This window comes from Somniosus microcephalus, chromosome 2 (assembly GCF_052327205.1).
Source record: "Somniosus microcephalus isolate GS21.2 chromosome 2, FLI_Smic_1.0, whole genome shotgun sequence".
Lineage (NCBI taxonomy): Eukaryota > Metazoa > Chordata > Chondrichthyes > Squaliformes > Somniosidae > Somniosus > Somniosus microcephalus.
The window spans coordinates 88,255,009-88,270,819 of NC_140988.1; positions in this window are offsets into that span (position 1 = coordinate 88,255,009).

The following is a 15,811-nucleotide window of genomic DNA, read 5'->3' on the forward strand; positions in this document are numbered from 1 at the left end:
TACCCGGTCAATCCCAAAAAGGACCTTACACCCGTTACTGTGTTGGGAATCGGCAGATCTTGTATTGATTCCCTTCTGGCCTTATCTATGGCTCTTTCCCCAGCGCGGATGGCCAGACCTAGGAATTTGACTTCCTGCTGGCCGATCTGGGCTTTCTTTGGGTTTACTTTGAAACCCTTCCTTTCTAACAGTTCCAACAATTCGGCTAATAGTGGGCCGTGCTCCTCCCTTGTGTCTGTGAACAGGAGTAAGTCGTCCACATACTGTACTATCTGGTTGGGCTGGCTAAACTCTTTTAAACTCCCCGCCATGCATTGATGGAAAATGCTGGGGCTGTTATGAAAACCCTGTGGTAAGCAGTTCCAAGTGTACTGTTGCCCTTTGAAAGTAAAGGCAAACTTGTACTGATCCTCCCGCCGCAGCGGGATGGACCAGAAACCGTTCGAGATGTCCAGCACCGTGAACGTGGTCGCCGATGCTGGAATGCTCCCTATTAGGTCTGCAACTGCTGCTACCGTGGGCGCGCAGGCCGGGATATTACTATTGAGGACTCTGTAGTCCACCGTGGCTCTCCATGAATTGTCCGGCTTCTTTACCGGCCATAATGGGGAGTTCACGTGAGTGGCTATTGTTCTCAATACGCCCTGCTGCACCAATGAAGATATTGCTGTCTCCATGTCGGGTTCTGCCTCCTTGGGGAAATTATACTGCTTTTGGGGTCGAATCATGGGGTCCCCGTCTACGCTGACTTCAAACCCAGTGACTCTCCCACAGTCGTGCTTGTGGGTGGCAAACGCGGTCAGATTTTCCGACACACACGCCTGCAAGTCCGTTGGGACGTTCGTTACCATGAGCTCGAGATCGTAACCTCCTGACGGCTTCATGGTGCATAGGGCCCCCTTTTCTTCCTTCCCTGGAATTACGACTACCTTACCTAAACCGCTCTCGGCTCCCCAGAGACAGTGATTTCTCAGGTCCACGAGGATTCCGTGTTCCACCAAGAAATCAGCCCCGAGGATGCCTTTTCCACCCCCCTCATTCCACTTCAATAGGATGCACGTCCATGTGGTGTGGAGTGCTCCCAACTGAATGGAGAGCGGGATGGAGTACGCGCCAGCCTGTTCTCTGCCTGTGAAACCCGCTACTGAGTATGGAGCCTGGGCGGACAGAGGTGAGGCGAAAGGTTTATCTGTGTGGATCACGGTACACGAAGCTCCCGTATCCAACAGGTAACTACCCTTTTGTCTTTCCACCTCCATCTCCACCACAGGTCTTCTCCAGGCGTCATAGCGGAGCGGACACAGGTAGACGGGCTGCGCGGGCGTCAGTCATTTAGGTGTTTCGGTTGGGGTCTCGGGAGCGATAGGGCTGTTGGCGACCGCTACCTTCCCCTGCCAAGTCATCAGGGACCGCATAGCCTCCAAGACTGACTCGATCGCAGCGGGATCCACAACCGCACCACCCCCTGTGGTTGGGGCGGGGGCTACGGTTGGGTTCTGGACTGGTGTTGGGGCAGTGGTCTGCCCTTGTGCTTGTGCTGGTGCCGGGTAAACGATCTGACCGTGGGCGACTTGGGCTTGGGCTCGGTCTTGGGCTGCGGCAAACGCTCTCTCTCTCTTATCCTTCCATGGATTCCTACAGTCCTTGCGCCAATGACCCTCCTTCCCACACCCGTAACAACTGCTGTTGGCTTGGGGAGGGCGATTTCCCTCCTGACGCCATTCCCTTTTAGCAGAGGCTGCGGGCTTCACCTCATGCACCTTTCCTTTTACAACAGGCGTTTTCTTGCCCTTGTTGTTCCTATAACTGATCGTGAGCTGATCTAGTACTAGGTCCTCCGTGGAGCAGGCGTTAGTGGGGTCAAACCATGCTTTGGCCTGCTCCCTCACTACTGGCAAGCAACCTGCTAGCAGGCACCAAAGCCAATGAGCTCTCTGTTCATTATCCAGCCCGGCCCGGGCCGGCCCGCCCGGGCAGCTGCGCCGATACACTGGCCACAACCTGTCGGCGAAAACCCGTGGGGGTTCTCCCTCTAGCTGCACTGTCTTTTCTAAACGGAGGAACAGAGTTCCGTCCCCCTCTCCCATGATCTCCAGAATCTCATCCCGTAGCAACTCATAGTCCCTGTGCCCTCTCTTGCTCTCGTCAGGGAGACACTGGAGGAGCGAACTGTCCAGGGAGAACAGCAGCATTTTCGACTGCTCAACCCCGTTGCAGTCGTTGACTGCTGCGGTCTGTTCCACGTCCCTGAAATGCACGGAGGGATCTCCTGACTCAGAGAGTTTTGGGATGTGACTTATCATTTCTCTTAGCTGTCGGGCGCTATGGGGCATTACGATCTGACTCTCAAGGGGTCCGTCATCGCCATTTTCTGCATTTGGACCGAGCCTCCGGTGTCTCGTTGGACACATTGGCGCCGGTCCTGACTACTATCTGGGGTTGCTCTACCTCAGAACTCTCTTCCTCTACCGTCTCCGTCTCCTTTCCCGGAGTCCAAGACTCATCATAAGCAGGAGGCGCAGAGGGTTCGGGAGTCGGTATCCCAACTGGCTCTTGTGGAATCGGTCTTTTGGATTCCTTGGCTCGCAATAGCTGACTCGCTGGTGGATTTATGAGACACACCAACCCGTTTGCCTTGGCTAGGGCCATTCTCAGGTCCTCCTGCTCCCTGCGGCAAGCGCTGTGGTCGGTGCTCTCAGATCTATCCTCCATGGCCATCTTATATGCTGCCCTGGCTCCCAGAAGTTTTTCCTCTTGGGCCTCTATCTGCTTGGCTAGACGGAAACACCTGTCTCTCATTCTACCTTCACTGGCCTTGGCTTCAATGACCTGACATTTTAAATATTCTACCCGGGTTTCGTGGCAGCGAGTTGTGGAGTGGCGTTCCTGATTCAGCGCGTTAAGCGCTTCAATCAGTTGCTGACCTCCCGCAACCTTCTCCTCTACGTCTTTAAGCAAACCGTTGATCTGGGCTGTCTGTGCTGTAACGACCTGGTCCAAAATCTGGACTTGCTTTTTGTAGCACATCAGCCAGACCGCCTTCTCTACAGACTTCTTATGCTCTTTACCCGCTGTCCACTTGATGGCTGCGTCTAGCAGGCGCCTATCTCTCAACAGGTCAGATATCCATTGCTTTGTGAGGTTAACTTTTCCAAAAACATAATCGGCTATTCTTTCATCCATCACATCTCGTTTATTCAGACCTTGATCTAACTACTTTCCTGCTGCCAAGGTCCTGCCACGGTCGCCATTTCTGTAGGGGGTTTCTCTTGCTCGTTCTGGTCTCCTGCCAGGTTTCGTGCAATAATTACCCTTGAGTGGTTCGACCCACTCCCCCTACGGTTCTAGACCTTGGACTTAGATGCAGAGAACAGTAGTGTAGAGAAAGAACTCAATAGACCAGGTTGAATAGCACGAAATGGATGCTTTTATTTTTAAACAGTTTGAAGCATTACAATATACATGTCATAGGCACAGATTAAAGTTACTACAATCATACACAAATTTATGAACTTAACTCTATGGAAATGGGGAACACACGGCACATCGTAAAAGGGGAAACACATTACGGTTACCCTTAACTCCCTCCCCTATACCTAAACTAAGTTTTGACCTGGGGAACTTGGGATCATGCTCACCACTCTCGAAATCGCGAAAAAGGGGGTTCGCAGCCTTTTGGCACCGCTTTCCGTCGTTACGTGGATTTGGAAGCTTCTGGCGCAGTCGATATTCTCTTTCCCTCGAGGCGGTGGGGTAGACACAGCCTCGATGAGCACTCGTCAAGGTTGAGATCCACTATCGTGGATTTGGGTTCATGGAGCAGACCTCAGCTGCAGGCTGCTGAAGAAGTGCATGCACATGGAAGAATCTTTCCGGCCTGGATCGCCGGTTCTCCAGAGGGTTTCTTCTCCGTCGGCCTGGGTCGTCGATAATCTCCTGACCCCAGTACCCGGGCCACCCTCGTCGTCTTCTCGTCGTGGCCGAGCCTTGTTCGGCTGAACACCGACCACGTTGTCTTTTTACCGAAGTCGTCCGTCTTTAAAAAAACGAAACGTCTTCATCGATTCCGCATCTACCGAAGTGGAAGAGGCGCCGATCCTGGCACCGTCCGTCCTTCGTTTGTCCCTTGTAGAAGAAGTTCTTGAAGAAAATGGAAGTCTGAAGTCATCCAAGAAGAAGCAGCCGTGAAGTCAAGTTCGAAGTTGTTGCCCACCCCTAGATGGACTTTCAATCCATAGTTATACTCTTTTGGGACAGTCTTATCTCCCGCCAAATCATAGTCCTGTCTTTGTATTAATTTTGGCGGGCAGAAATCTCTGCAGGGGCGCTTTGTCTTGTAACGGAGCCGGTGATAACTTAAACTGGCCTTCCTGGCCGATAATGTCTTTTAATGTCTTTTACATTGTCATCGCGGCTCGGTTCGCATATTGATCGGTCCGGAGATTTTCCTTGATGGCCGCTAAACGGTTTTTCCTTTGTACAATAAATGGGTATAAGTGTTTTTGCATTGTCCGCCCATATCTTGATGGGCCCCATCCTGTACTTAGAATTCATTGAATATGTATGCTGTTTCTCTGAGTTTCGGTTCCCAGATATTGGCTTTCGCGGGCTTACTGTCTTCAATCCACAAGCCTGTCTGGCTTGCACTAACAGAAATAAAATGGTTCAGAAACTGATCACGGGGCCTGGCGGCCATTTTGTATGCCCTTTTATCAAAGGTTATTCTGTGCAAGCTTACTTTGGTCAATAAACAGTCTTATTTTATCCAGTTTTCTTGCGTGATTTTTGCTGAAAATTTCGAATCTTACACACCTTGGAATTGAAAAATGCAAAAGGAGAGCAAGAGACACTGTTTATTGGCCTGGCATAAATAAGGACATTGAGAACATGATAGGCAAATGTAAGACATGTCAGAAACACCAAAGCAAACAAGCAAAGGAACCAATGATAGTAGCTGACATACCAACAGCACCATGGCAAAAGGTTGGTATGGACCTTTTTCATTTAAATGGTAAAGACTATCTAATAGTGATTGACTACTATTCTAACTATCCTGAGATGGCGCTGCTATCAAGCACATCAGCAAGCAGTGTCATAATGCATGCTAAATCCATCTTCGCCAGACATGGAATTCCCAGGATTGCCGTTAGCGACAATGGTCCGTGCTTTAACTGTAAGGAGTGGCAACAGTTTGCAGCACATTATGACTTTCAGCACATCACATCCAGTCCTTTGTATGCTCAGTCGAAGGTAAGGCAGAAAAAGATGTTCAAGTTCTCAAACAGCTACTGAAGAAAGCGACAGAAAGCAAGTCTGATCCTTATCTCGCCCTGCTGAGCTACCGAGCCTCACCTTTAGACTCTGGTTCTTCACCTGCTGAACTCCTAATGGGTCGCAAGTTGCATACTACGATACCCTGCTGTGCAAAAGAAACGCAGAGTAAGGAACTGAGACAGAGACTTCAACTGTTAAAGCTGAAACAGAAATCAAACTATGACAAGTCATCCAAAACTCTGAAACCATTGACAAGGGATGATGTTGTCAGGATTGAGGATCCAGATGCATGGAACAGGAAAGCTACAGTTCTTGAGGAAGTAGGACCAAGGTCATACACTGTTAGAACTGAGGAAGGACAGATTCTCAGGAGGAACTGCCGTTCCCTCCTGAAAACACAAGAAACTATCCAAGAGCAAATCGATGACAATGCCGCAACTGAATCTTGTCAATCACCACCAGAACAATCTAACACAAACACACATACAGGCTCTCATGAAAACACATCAGACTTACCTGTGCTGAGAAGATCCACACGTGAAGTAAAAAAGCCTGATAGACTTAATCTTTGAATACAAAGAAAACTATATTGAAAATGTATTGACTGTTGTGAAGATATTTATGTCGTTATGATTGATTGATATTGATTGATACTGATTTTGTTTAACCTCAAAGAAAGGGGGATGGAATGATCAGTAACCTGTCATTCTAGAATGGTACACTAGGTGGAGCTGTATGTTGCTGTATGTTTAGCTGTATGTATATAAGAGTGGACTACCCACGATGCACTATGCTACCCAGAAGGCAGTAGTCAAGATGGATGCTGTACATGTCCACATGGCATGAATAAAGTGACTAGCTAGAAGCTAGCTGTTCATAATAAGAATGTCTATTTATTTATGAACATAACACTCGGCCTCTGCCGCTGGCAGCAGCTGGTGCAGGCTCCTCTGCCATTCTCCAAGACTGGTTGGGAAGCCTGCAGAGGTTGAGAAGCTTGCTGGACACTTTAAAAGCACCACGAATGATGACATCATACTGTGGGGCTTTCTGACTGGAAATGGACAATTAACAAGGGTGCCCACACGCTGGAAATAAATTGGCCACTTGAGCGAAAATTGCGTGCAGCTGGCTGACCCATTTAGATTCAGGTCGGAACCCAACAATTCCCCGCACCTTTGGGAAAATCGGGGCCAAAGAATCTGCAAAGAGATATAGATAGGTTAAGTGAGTGGACAAAAATTTGGCATATGGAGTATAATGTGGTAAAATGTGAAGTTATCCACTTTGGTAGGAAAAATAAAAAAGCAAATTATTATTTAAATGGAGAGAGACTACAAAATGCTGTGGTACAGAGGGATCTGGGGGTCCTTGTACATGAAACACAAAAAGTTAGCATGCAGTTACAACAAGTAATTAGGAAGGCAAATGGAATGTTGGCCTTTATTGCAAGGGGGATTGAGTATAAAAGTAGGGAAGTCTTACTACAACTGTACAGGGTGTTGGTGAGACCACACCTGGAGTACTGCGTACAGTTTTGGTCTCCTTATTTAAGGAAGGATATACTTGCATTGGAGGCAGTTCAGAGAAGGTTCATTAGGTTGATTCCTGAGATGAAGGGGTTGTCTCATGAAGAAAGGTTGAGCAGGTTGGGCCTATACTCATTGGAGTTTAGAAGAATGAGTGGTGATCTTATTGAGATGTATAAGATTCTGAAGGGGCTTGACAGGGTAGATGAAGAGAGGATGTTTCCCCTCATGGGGGAATCTAGAACTAGGTGGCATTGTTTCAGAATAAGGGGTCGCCCATTTAAAACGGAGATGAGGAGGAATTTCTTCTCTCAGACAGTCGTGAATCTTTGGAATTCTCTACCCCGGAGAGTTGTGGAGGCTGGGTCATTGAATATATTTAAGGTGGAGCTAGACAAATTTTTGAACGATAAGGAAGTCAAGGATTATGGGGAGCAGGCAGGAAAGTGGAGTTGAGGCAAGACTAGATCAGCCATGATCTTATTGAATGGCAGAGCAGACTCAAGGAGCCAAATGGTCTACTCCTGCTCCTATTTCTTATGTTCTTCAGTTATAATTTTAAGGTGGTGGATGCCAATCAAGTGAGCTGCTTTGTCCTGGATGGTGTCGAGCTTCTTGAGTGTTGTTGGAGCTGTACTCATCGAGGCAAGTGGAGAGTATTCCATCACACTCCTTACTTGAGCCTTGTAGATGGTGGAAAGGCTTTGGGGAGTCAGGATGTGAGACACTCGCCACAGAATACCCAGCCTTTGACCTGCTCTTGTTGCCACAGTATTTATGTGGCTGGTCCAGTTAAGTTTCTGGTCAATGGTGACCCCCAGGATGTTGATGGTGGGGGATTCAGCGATGGTAATGCTGTTGAATGTCAAGGGGTGGTGGTTAGACTGTCGCTTGTGGGAGATAGCCATTGCTTGGCACTTCTGTGGCGCGAATGTTACCTGCCACTTATCAGCCAAAGCCAGAATGTCGTCCAGCTCTTTTGCCTGCGGGCATGGACTGCTTCATTATCTGAGGAGTTGTGAATGGCACTGAACACTGTGCAATCATCAGCGAGCATCCCCATTTCTGACCTTATGTTGGAAGGAAGGTCATTGATGAAGCAGCTGAAGATGGTTGGACCTAGGACACTGCCCTGAGGAACTCCTGCAGCAATGTCCTGGGGCTGTGATGATTGACCTTCAATCACCACAACCATCTTCCTTTCTGCTAGGTATGACTCCAGCCAGTGGAGAGTTTTCCCCCCCGATTCCCATTGACTAGTTTCATTATGGCTCCTTGATGCCACACTCGGTCAAATGCTGCCTTGATGCCAAGGGCAGTCACTCTCACTTCACCTCTGGAATTCAGCTCCTTTGTCCATGTTTGGACCAAGGCTGTAATGAGGTCTGGAACCGAGTGGTCCTGGCAGAACCCAAACTGGGCATCAGTGAGCAAGTTATTGGTGATTAAGTGCTTCTTGATAGCACTCTCGCTGACACCTTCCATCACTTTGCTGATGATTGAGAGTAGACTGAAGGGGCGGTAATTGGCCAGATTGGATTTGTCCTGCTTTTTGTGGACAGGACATACCTGGGCAGTTTTCCACATTGTGGGATAGTTGCCAGTGTTGTAGCTGTATTGGAACAGCTTGGCTAGAAGTGCAGCTAATTCTGGAGCACAAGTCTTCAGCATGACAGCCGGGATGTTGTTGGGGCCCATACCCTTTGCTGCATCCAGTGCACTCAGCCGTTACTTGATATCACGTGGAGTGAATCGAATTGGCTGAAGACTGGCTTCTGTGATGGTGGGGACTTCAGGAGGCGGCCGATATGGATCATCCACTCGGCACTTCTGGCTGAAGATGGCTGCAAACACTTCAGCTGTGTCTTTTGCACTCACATGCTGGGCTCCATCATCATTGAGGATGGGGATATTCATGGAGCCTCCACCTCCCGTTAGTTGTATAATGGTCCACCACCATTCATGACTGGCTGTGGCAGGACTGCAGAGCTTTAATCTGATCTGTTGATTGTGGGATCTCTTAGCCCTGCCTATAGCATGCAGGTTCTGTTTTTTAAGCATGCATGTAGTCCTGTGCTGCAGCTTCCCCAGGTTGGCACCTAATTTTTAGGTATGCCTGGTGCTGCTCCTGGCATGGTCTTCTACACTCCTTATTGAACCAGGGTTGGTCCTCTGGCTTGATGGTAATGGTAGAGTGAGGGATATGCCGGGCCATGAGGTTACAGATTGTGGTGGAATATCTCAAGTGGCAAGAGGAGTAATGAAGTATGAGCAGTATTTGCATCACAGTGACCAGAGAGATGACATTTTATCACAACTTGGCCCATGCTATTGCAAAAAAAAGTCAGCGAGCTTATGACTTCACACTTATGATGGAACCCATGCTGCAGTGTCCACAAGGAAAGAGATGTGGGTGTAACATCCATACAAACAAAAGAACGATTCATCTGTGATCACATATAAACTAAAGGTGACAATTAAACTTTTCAAAAACTTGAACTTATAGAATAATAGAATTTTACAGCAAAGCAGAGGCCATTTGGCCCATTGCACTCATGCTGGATCTCTGAAAGAGCTATCCATTTACTTTTATTATCTTACCCTTACCACATATCCTTTTACATTTTTCATTTTAAAATATTTAGCACCATCTCTTTTAAAGCTGTTAGAGATTCTACTTCATCCCTCTCATTATCAACTCACCAACCAATGGAAATAGTTTTTCCAAATTTACCTTATTAAAACCTCTCATAATTTTGAACACTTCTATCAAATTTCCTCTCAACCTTCTCTGCTCTAAGGAGAACAACTCCAGCTTCTCTAGTTTATTCACGTAACTGAAGTACCTCATCCCTGGAACCATTCTTGTAAATCTTTTCTGCACCCTCTCTAAGGTCTTCACATCCTGCCTAAAGTGCGGTGCCCAGAATTGGACACATTACTCCAGTTGAGGCTGAACCAATGTTTTATAAAGGTTCATCATAACTTCCTTGCTTTTGTACTCTATACCTCTATTTATGAAGCCCAGGACCTCGTATGCTTTTTTAACCGCTTTCTTAACCTGCCCTGCCACCTTCAACAATTTATTTATGTATATATACCCCCAGGTCTCTCTGTTCATGCATCCACTTTAGAATTGTACCCTTCAGTTTATATTGCCTCTCCGTGTTCTTCTTACCAAAATGTATCACTTTGCACTTTTCTGCGTTAAATTTCATCTGCCACGTGTCCGCTCATTCCACCAGCCTGTCTATGTCCTCTTGAAGTCTATCACTATCCTCTTCACAATTCACTATACTTGCAAGTTTTGTGTCATCTGCAAATTTTGAAATTGTGTCCTATACACCCAAGTCTAAGTCATTAACAGATATATCAAGAAAAGCAGCGGTCCTAGTATTGACCCCTGGGGAACACCACTGTCTACCTTCCTCCAGTCCGATAAACAACCATTCACCACTACTCTCTGTTTCCTGTCACTTGGCCAATTTCGTATCCATGCTGCCACTGTCCCTTTTATTCCATGGGCTTCAATTTTGCTGGCAAGCCTATCATGTGGCACTTTATCAAACGCCTTTTGGAAGTCCATGTACACCACGTCAACCGCATTGCCCTCATCAACCCTCTCTGTTACCTCATCAAAAGAAACAATCAAGTTAGTTAAACACTAACACGGTCTGCACAGAGCGGAATTAAACGGATTGCACGTAAACAGAGTGTTTCATTTGGGAATTTTGAAAGAGTGGGAATTTGGAGAGGAGGGGGAAGAAGTTGTTGCTTTTTGCCTACACTACTTGCAGTGCTTTGTGTTACAGGTAGATATTTAATTTCATTGCCCATAACTTAATCTAGATCAATTAAGTAGTCAAGAAACTAAACTGTAAACTAAGTTACTTAAATACAAATTTAATTAAATTTAATTAAATAGAATAAGGTCATAAAGGGATGGCAGTGCAGGCGGTGTGCCTCAACTGCAGCATGTGGGAGTTTGTGGAGAGCATTGTGATCCCAGACAACCACGTTTGCAGTAAGTGCCTGCATCTTGAGGAACTTCAGCTCAGAGTTGTTGTGATGGAGTCTGAGGTGCAGATATTGCGGGGCATCAGGGAGGGGGAGAGTTACCTGGACACTTTGATCCAAGAGGCAGTCACGCCCCTTAGGTTAGGTAGTGGTACAGGTCTGGTTAGTGGTCAGGGACAGGAGGGTGTGACTGCAACTCAGGCAGGCAAAGGGGACCCCAGGTGCAGTGCTGGAGGAGCCTCAGCATTTGTCTTTATCCAACAGGTGTGAGGTTATTGCGGCCTGTGTGGATGAGGGAAAAGCCTGCAGGATGGATGAGCAAGCTGACCATGGCACCATGGTGCAGGAGGCCATTCAAGTGTCGGGTTCTCAAAATTCCCACATTCCCCAAAAGTTATGGATAAAGGGACCCTGTATGGACAAGTTATTAAAAAGGGTACCCAAAATGGCTTCTGAAACCTCGTGACCAAAACCAACAGGATTTTAAAAGCAAGGCCCTGCAAAAGGCAAGCCCTGAAATGAAACCTAACATGCATGGATCTGTGAAAGACTTTGTAAAGCCAGGCAGCTAGGTAAACACAGAATGTGCATTCTTCATCTTGGAACAGATCAAGTCAGGATGGGCCTAATCTTGAGGCCATTACGTTTTTGCATACATAATCGGTAACAGATCAACGTGGCCACCGAGCCAGGAAAACCCGATTAAGTTTCATAAATCACAAACAGCCAGGATATTGAAGCCATTAAACCAGGAGACAACCGCCCCAGAAGTCGTTAATGTAAATGACTGTAATCATTTTAAACAAGCCCGCCAAAAGTTAGACAAAGAACTGACCTGATTTGGCGCGCAGATAAGGGGTGAAGAACCGGGTATAATTGTAGGCCCACCGGTAGTCAAGCTCTCTTCTCTCTTCCGTTTTTCCTCTCCTCCCTCCCCGCGCTGCTCGACACCGAGGACGGCCATTACTACACCGGGGGCCAAAGTCGGGAGGAGAACGGGACCCAAATTCGAAAACGCACAGGACACACGGGGCCACGAATGGGTAGACGAGACGAGATGAGACAAACGGTAAAACCGATAAGGCAGAGAAGGGCAGCGAAAGAGAAGTGGTGGGGACAAGTGGCCTAGTTATAAACTGGCATTTGAAGCATGGGTAGGGAAATCAATCGACGATAAAAACCGTCACCCAAGCCCCAACTGCACCAAAACCATTGGCGACCAAGCCGCCAGAAGAAAAAGTCCCATCGCTGCAAAGTACCCAACGAAGATGTTAACGGAGGAAAAGGAGGATACTTTACACAGACGACACCATCGCTGCACCCTGTGACCACGTGACAATGGCAGACCCCAAAGGACAACTAGAGCGAACCCCAAAACCACTACCAGCTTGATCAACACATTTTGGATTGTTAAGGAAACCCCATTGGTGAGCATGAATTCCTGGCCCCTCGTAGCTTAATCTAGTTAGGTATTGGGGGTGGGATAAGGATAAGGGGATTTTTAAGGTGTTTGTTCCCTCGATGTGCCGTGTGTTCCCCATTCCCAAATAAGTGTAATTTTATATGCCTGTAATTATTCCAGTAATTCTCAGTATTATGTTTTGTTGAGCCTTTTAATAAAATTTGCAGTTTTCTTGCACCAAACCACTTGTCTACTCTATTTTCTGTATCGCTGCCTGTACTTAAGTCTGGTGTCTAGAACCCAGGGGTGTGGGAGTGATTCGAACTGCTCAGAGACAGTCAGGGGCAGAGCTGACTGGGCACACGCCACCCCCTACAGAAATGGCAACTGCGGCAGGACACTGGCAACAGGGGTGCAATACAGTAGACAATGGTTCGGAAGAGCAAACCATGATGGAGGAAAGTATTTCTGATTAAGTGTTTAGTAAGGTGAATATCACGAAGAAGTGGATCACCAATCTGGTAAAGGCTTGGCGTCCGGTAGATGTCACAGCTAAGTGGACAGAAGGAAAGGAGCACAAGAAATCCCTAGAGAAGGCAGTCTGGTTGATGTGCTTCAAAAAGCAGGTCCAGCTCTTGGACAGGCTCGTTGCAGCACAGGCAGCCGAGATAAAGGAGTCAGCCCTGGAGATCCAGGACAAGGCTCTAGCAGGGGAGAAGTTACTGGTAGCATTGCAGGCCCTGAATCAGGAAAGGGTGCAATTAATGGGAGAACATAAGGCCAGGTTGGAATACCTACAGTGCCAAGTCACTGAAGCTAAGGGTAACGGGTTGAGGTTGCGGGAAAAGAACGCCCGCCTAGCGAGACAAGTAAGAGAGCAGGAGGAGAAAATAAAAGAAGTAAAGGCAGCCTATAAGTTGGCAAGCGAACAGGGGTTTGAAGACACAGATCATGGCCCCTGCAAGGAACAGCTAGAAAATCTGAGCCTGGCCCTAAGGAAGGCAAAGGGCATGGTGTGCTTCATAAGTCCAAAGGCAGGCCAGGTGGATTTTACAGGGAACGAGGGGAGAATGGTTCAGACACCACAGGTAGTGCAAAGGGGCGACCCGGTTGAGGAACAGGAGGTCCCGCGACCACCACCCATAGCGCCAGGTTTTAGCGAGGTCTGGCAGCAAGGGGTGGGTGAAGTTAGGGGTAGAAGCGGAGGTGGAACAACCCCGGAAGAGAGGCTAGAACCAGGCCCGATGTGCCCAGCCTGGCATCGGAGGTTCGACCCACCCGCTAATGGCGAGGACGTGGGACCCCTCCAAAGCCAGTTCGTATTACCCTATAGCACCCAACAGCTTAGGGCTATGGTAAGCCATACCCCAAAGCTCGCCGAAAAAGGGGACCCCTCGGTCCACTTCAGGGAAGTGGAACAGGCAGCCAGCGTCAACGATTGCGATGATGCTGAGCAGGCCAAAATGCTGCTGTTCTCTTTGGAGAGTAGGCTCCTCCAGTACCTCTCTGACGAGTGTAAGAGGGGGTAGAGCGGGTATGAGGAGCTCAGGGATGAAGTTCTGGAGGCCATGGGGATGAATGAGGGAAGTCCTTTCTCCCGTGTGGAGAAGACAGTGCAGCTCGCAGGGGAAACCCCGCAGGCTTTCGCGGACAGGTTATGGCCGGTGTACTGGAGGGCCTGTCCTGAGGCACCTAACCGGGCATTCCTGAACCGGGATCAGCTGGCCCACTGGCTCCGTTGCCTGGTGGCAAACAGCTTGCCACAGGTCCGGGCCAAGGCGGAAGTCTGGTTCGACCCCAGGAATCCCCTGACCACCGAACTTACGGTGATTAGACAGTTGACCCTAGCCTATAAGAACGGTAGGGGAACCAATGCACACCCACCTAAGGGGAAGGTGCATGAGGTAGGAAGGAGTGGCATCAGGAAGGGAATAAACCTTCTAGCACTAAGCTCAATTGTTATGGGTGTGGGAAGGATGGCCACTGGAGGACGGAGTGTAAAAACCCTTGGAAAGATAACAAGGGAGAGAATTCCACAGCCCAAAAGGCAGAGGCAGGAATCCCTCCCGCTGTGGTTGAGTCATTTTTGGACACCATGAGGTCCCTATTGACTGGCCAGTGGAGAGTAGCCGCCGCTACCGGTGCTCTGACCCCGTCAGCCCCATCCAACCCACAGCCATGACTAGAGCCAGCACAGCCTGTTTACCTGTGTTCCCTGCAGTACGATGTATGGAAGAGACCCCTCGTGGAGATGGAGGTAGAAAAGGTGAAGGGGACCTATCTGTTGGACATGGGGGCATCATGCACCATGGTCCATTCAGCTAACTCCACCACCTCGCTTCTCTAGCAGGGTCCCATACAGCCTGTCGGGATTCACAGGCAGAGAACAGGCCAGCTCATTTTCCATCCCGCTCGCCATTCGTTTAGGTACACTCCGCTCTAAGTGGACCTGTATCCTAATGAAGTGGGAACAGGAGGGTGGAAGAGCGGTCCTGGGAGCCGACTTTATTGTAGGCCACGGGATCCTGGTGGATTTAAGAAACCATTGCCTATGGGGGGCAAGTACAGGAAAGTACGGTGAGGTAGTAGTCATCCCAGGGAAAGAAGGGAAGGGGACCCTGTGCACCATGAAGCCTAAAGAGGGTTATAACCTCGAGCTCATGGTCAGCAATACCCCAGAGGAGTTCCAGGCATTTGTGTGCGCCCACCTAGCCACATTTGCCACACATAAACACGACTGTGGGAGGGTCAACGGGTTTGAGGTCAGCGTAGACGGGGACCCCATGGCCCGACCACAAAAACAGTACAACTTCCCCAGGGAAGCAGAGCCAGACATTGAAGCAGCCATGTCCTCGTTAGTACAGCAGGGAGTTCTGAGACCGATAGCCACCCACGTAAACTCTCGTAAACTCTCCACTGTGGCCAGTTAGAAAGCCGGACAATTCCTGGAGGGCCACGGTGGACTATCGGGTGATAAACAGCAACATCCCAGCCTGTGCACCCATGGTAGCAGCAGTTGCCGGCCTGATAGGAAGTATCCCAGCATTCATGACCACTTTCACGGTGCTGGATATTTCCAATGGGTTTTGGTCCATCCCTTTAAGGAGGGAGGATCAGTACAAGTTTGCCTTTATGTTTAAAGGGCAATAGTACACCTGGAACTGTTTGCCTCAGGGCTTCCACAATAGTCCCAGCATCTTCCACCAGTGCATGGCAAACAGTTTAAAGGGCTTCAGCCAGCCCAGACAGTTGGCGCAGTACGTGGATGACCTGCTCCTCTTCACCGATTCGAGAGAGGAGCATGGCCCACTACTGGCCGAACTGCTGGAGCTGCTCAGGCAGGAGGGTTTTAAAGTAAACCCAAAGAAAGCGCAGATCGGCCAGCAGGAGGTAAAATTCCTGGACCTGACCGTATGCGCAAGGGAAAGGGCCATAGATAAGGCTAGAAGGGAGGCGGTACAGGAGTTACCCGTCCCCAACACAGTCACGGGTGTGAGGTCATTTCTAGGGCTAACCGGGTACTGCAGAGACTTCATTGAGGACTATGCAGCCACAGCGGCCCCTCTGCTCCGACTCCTACACAAGGGAG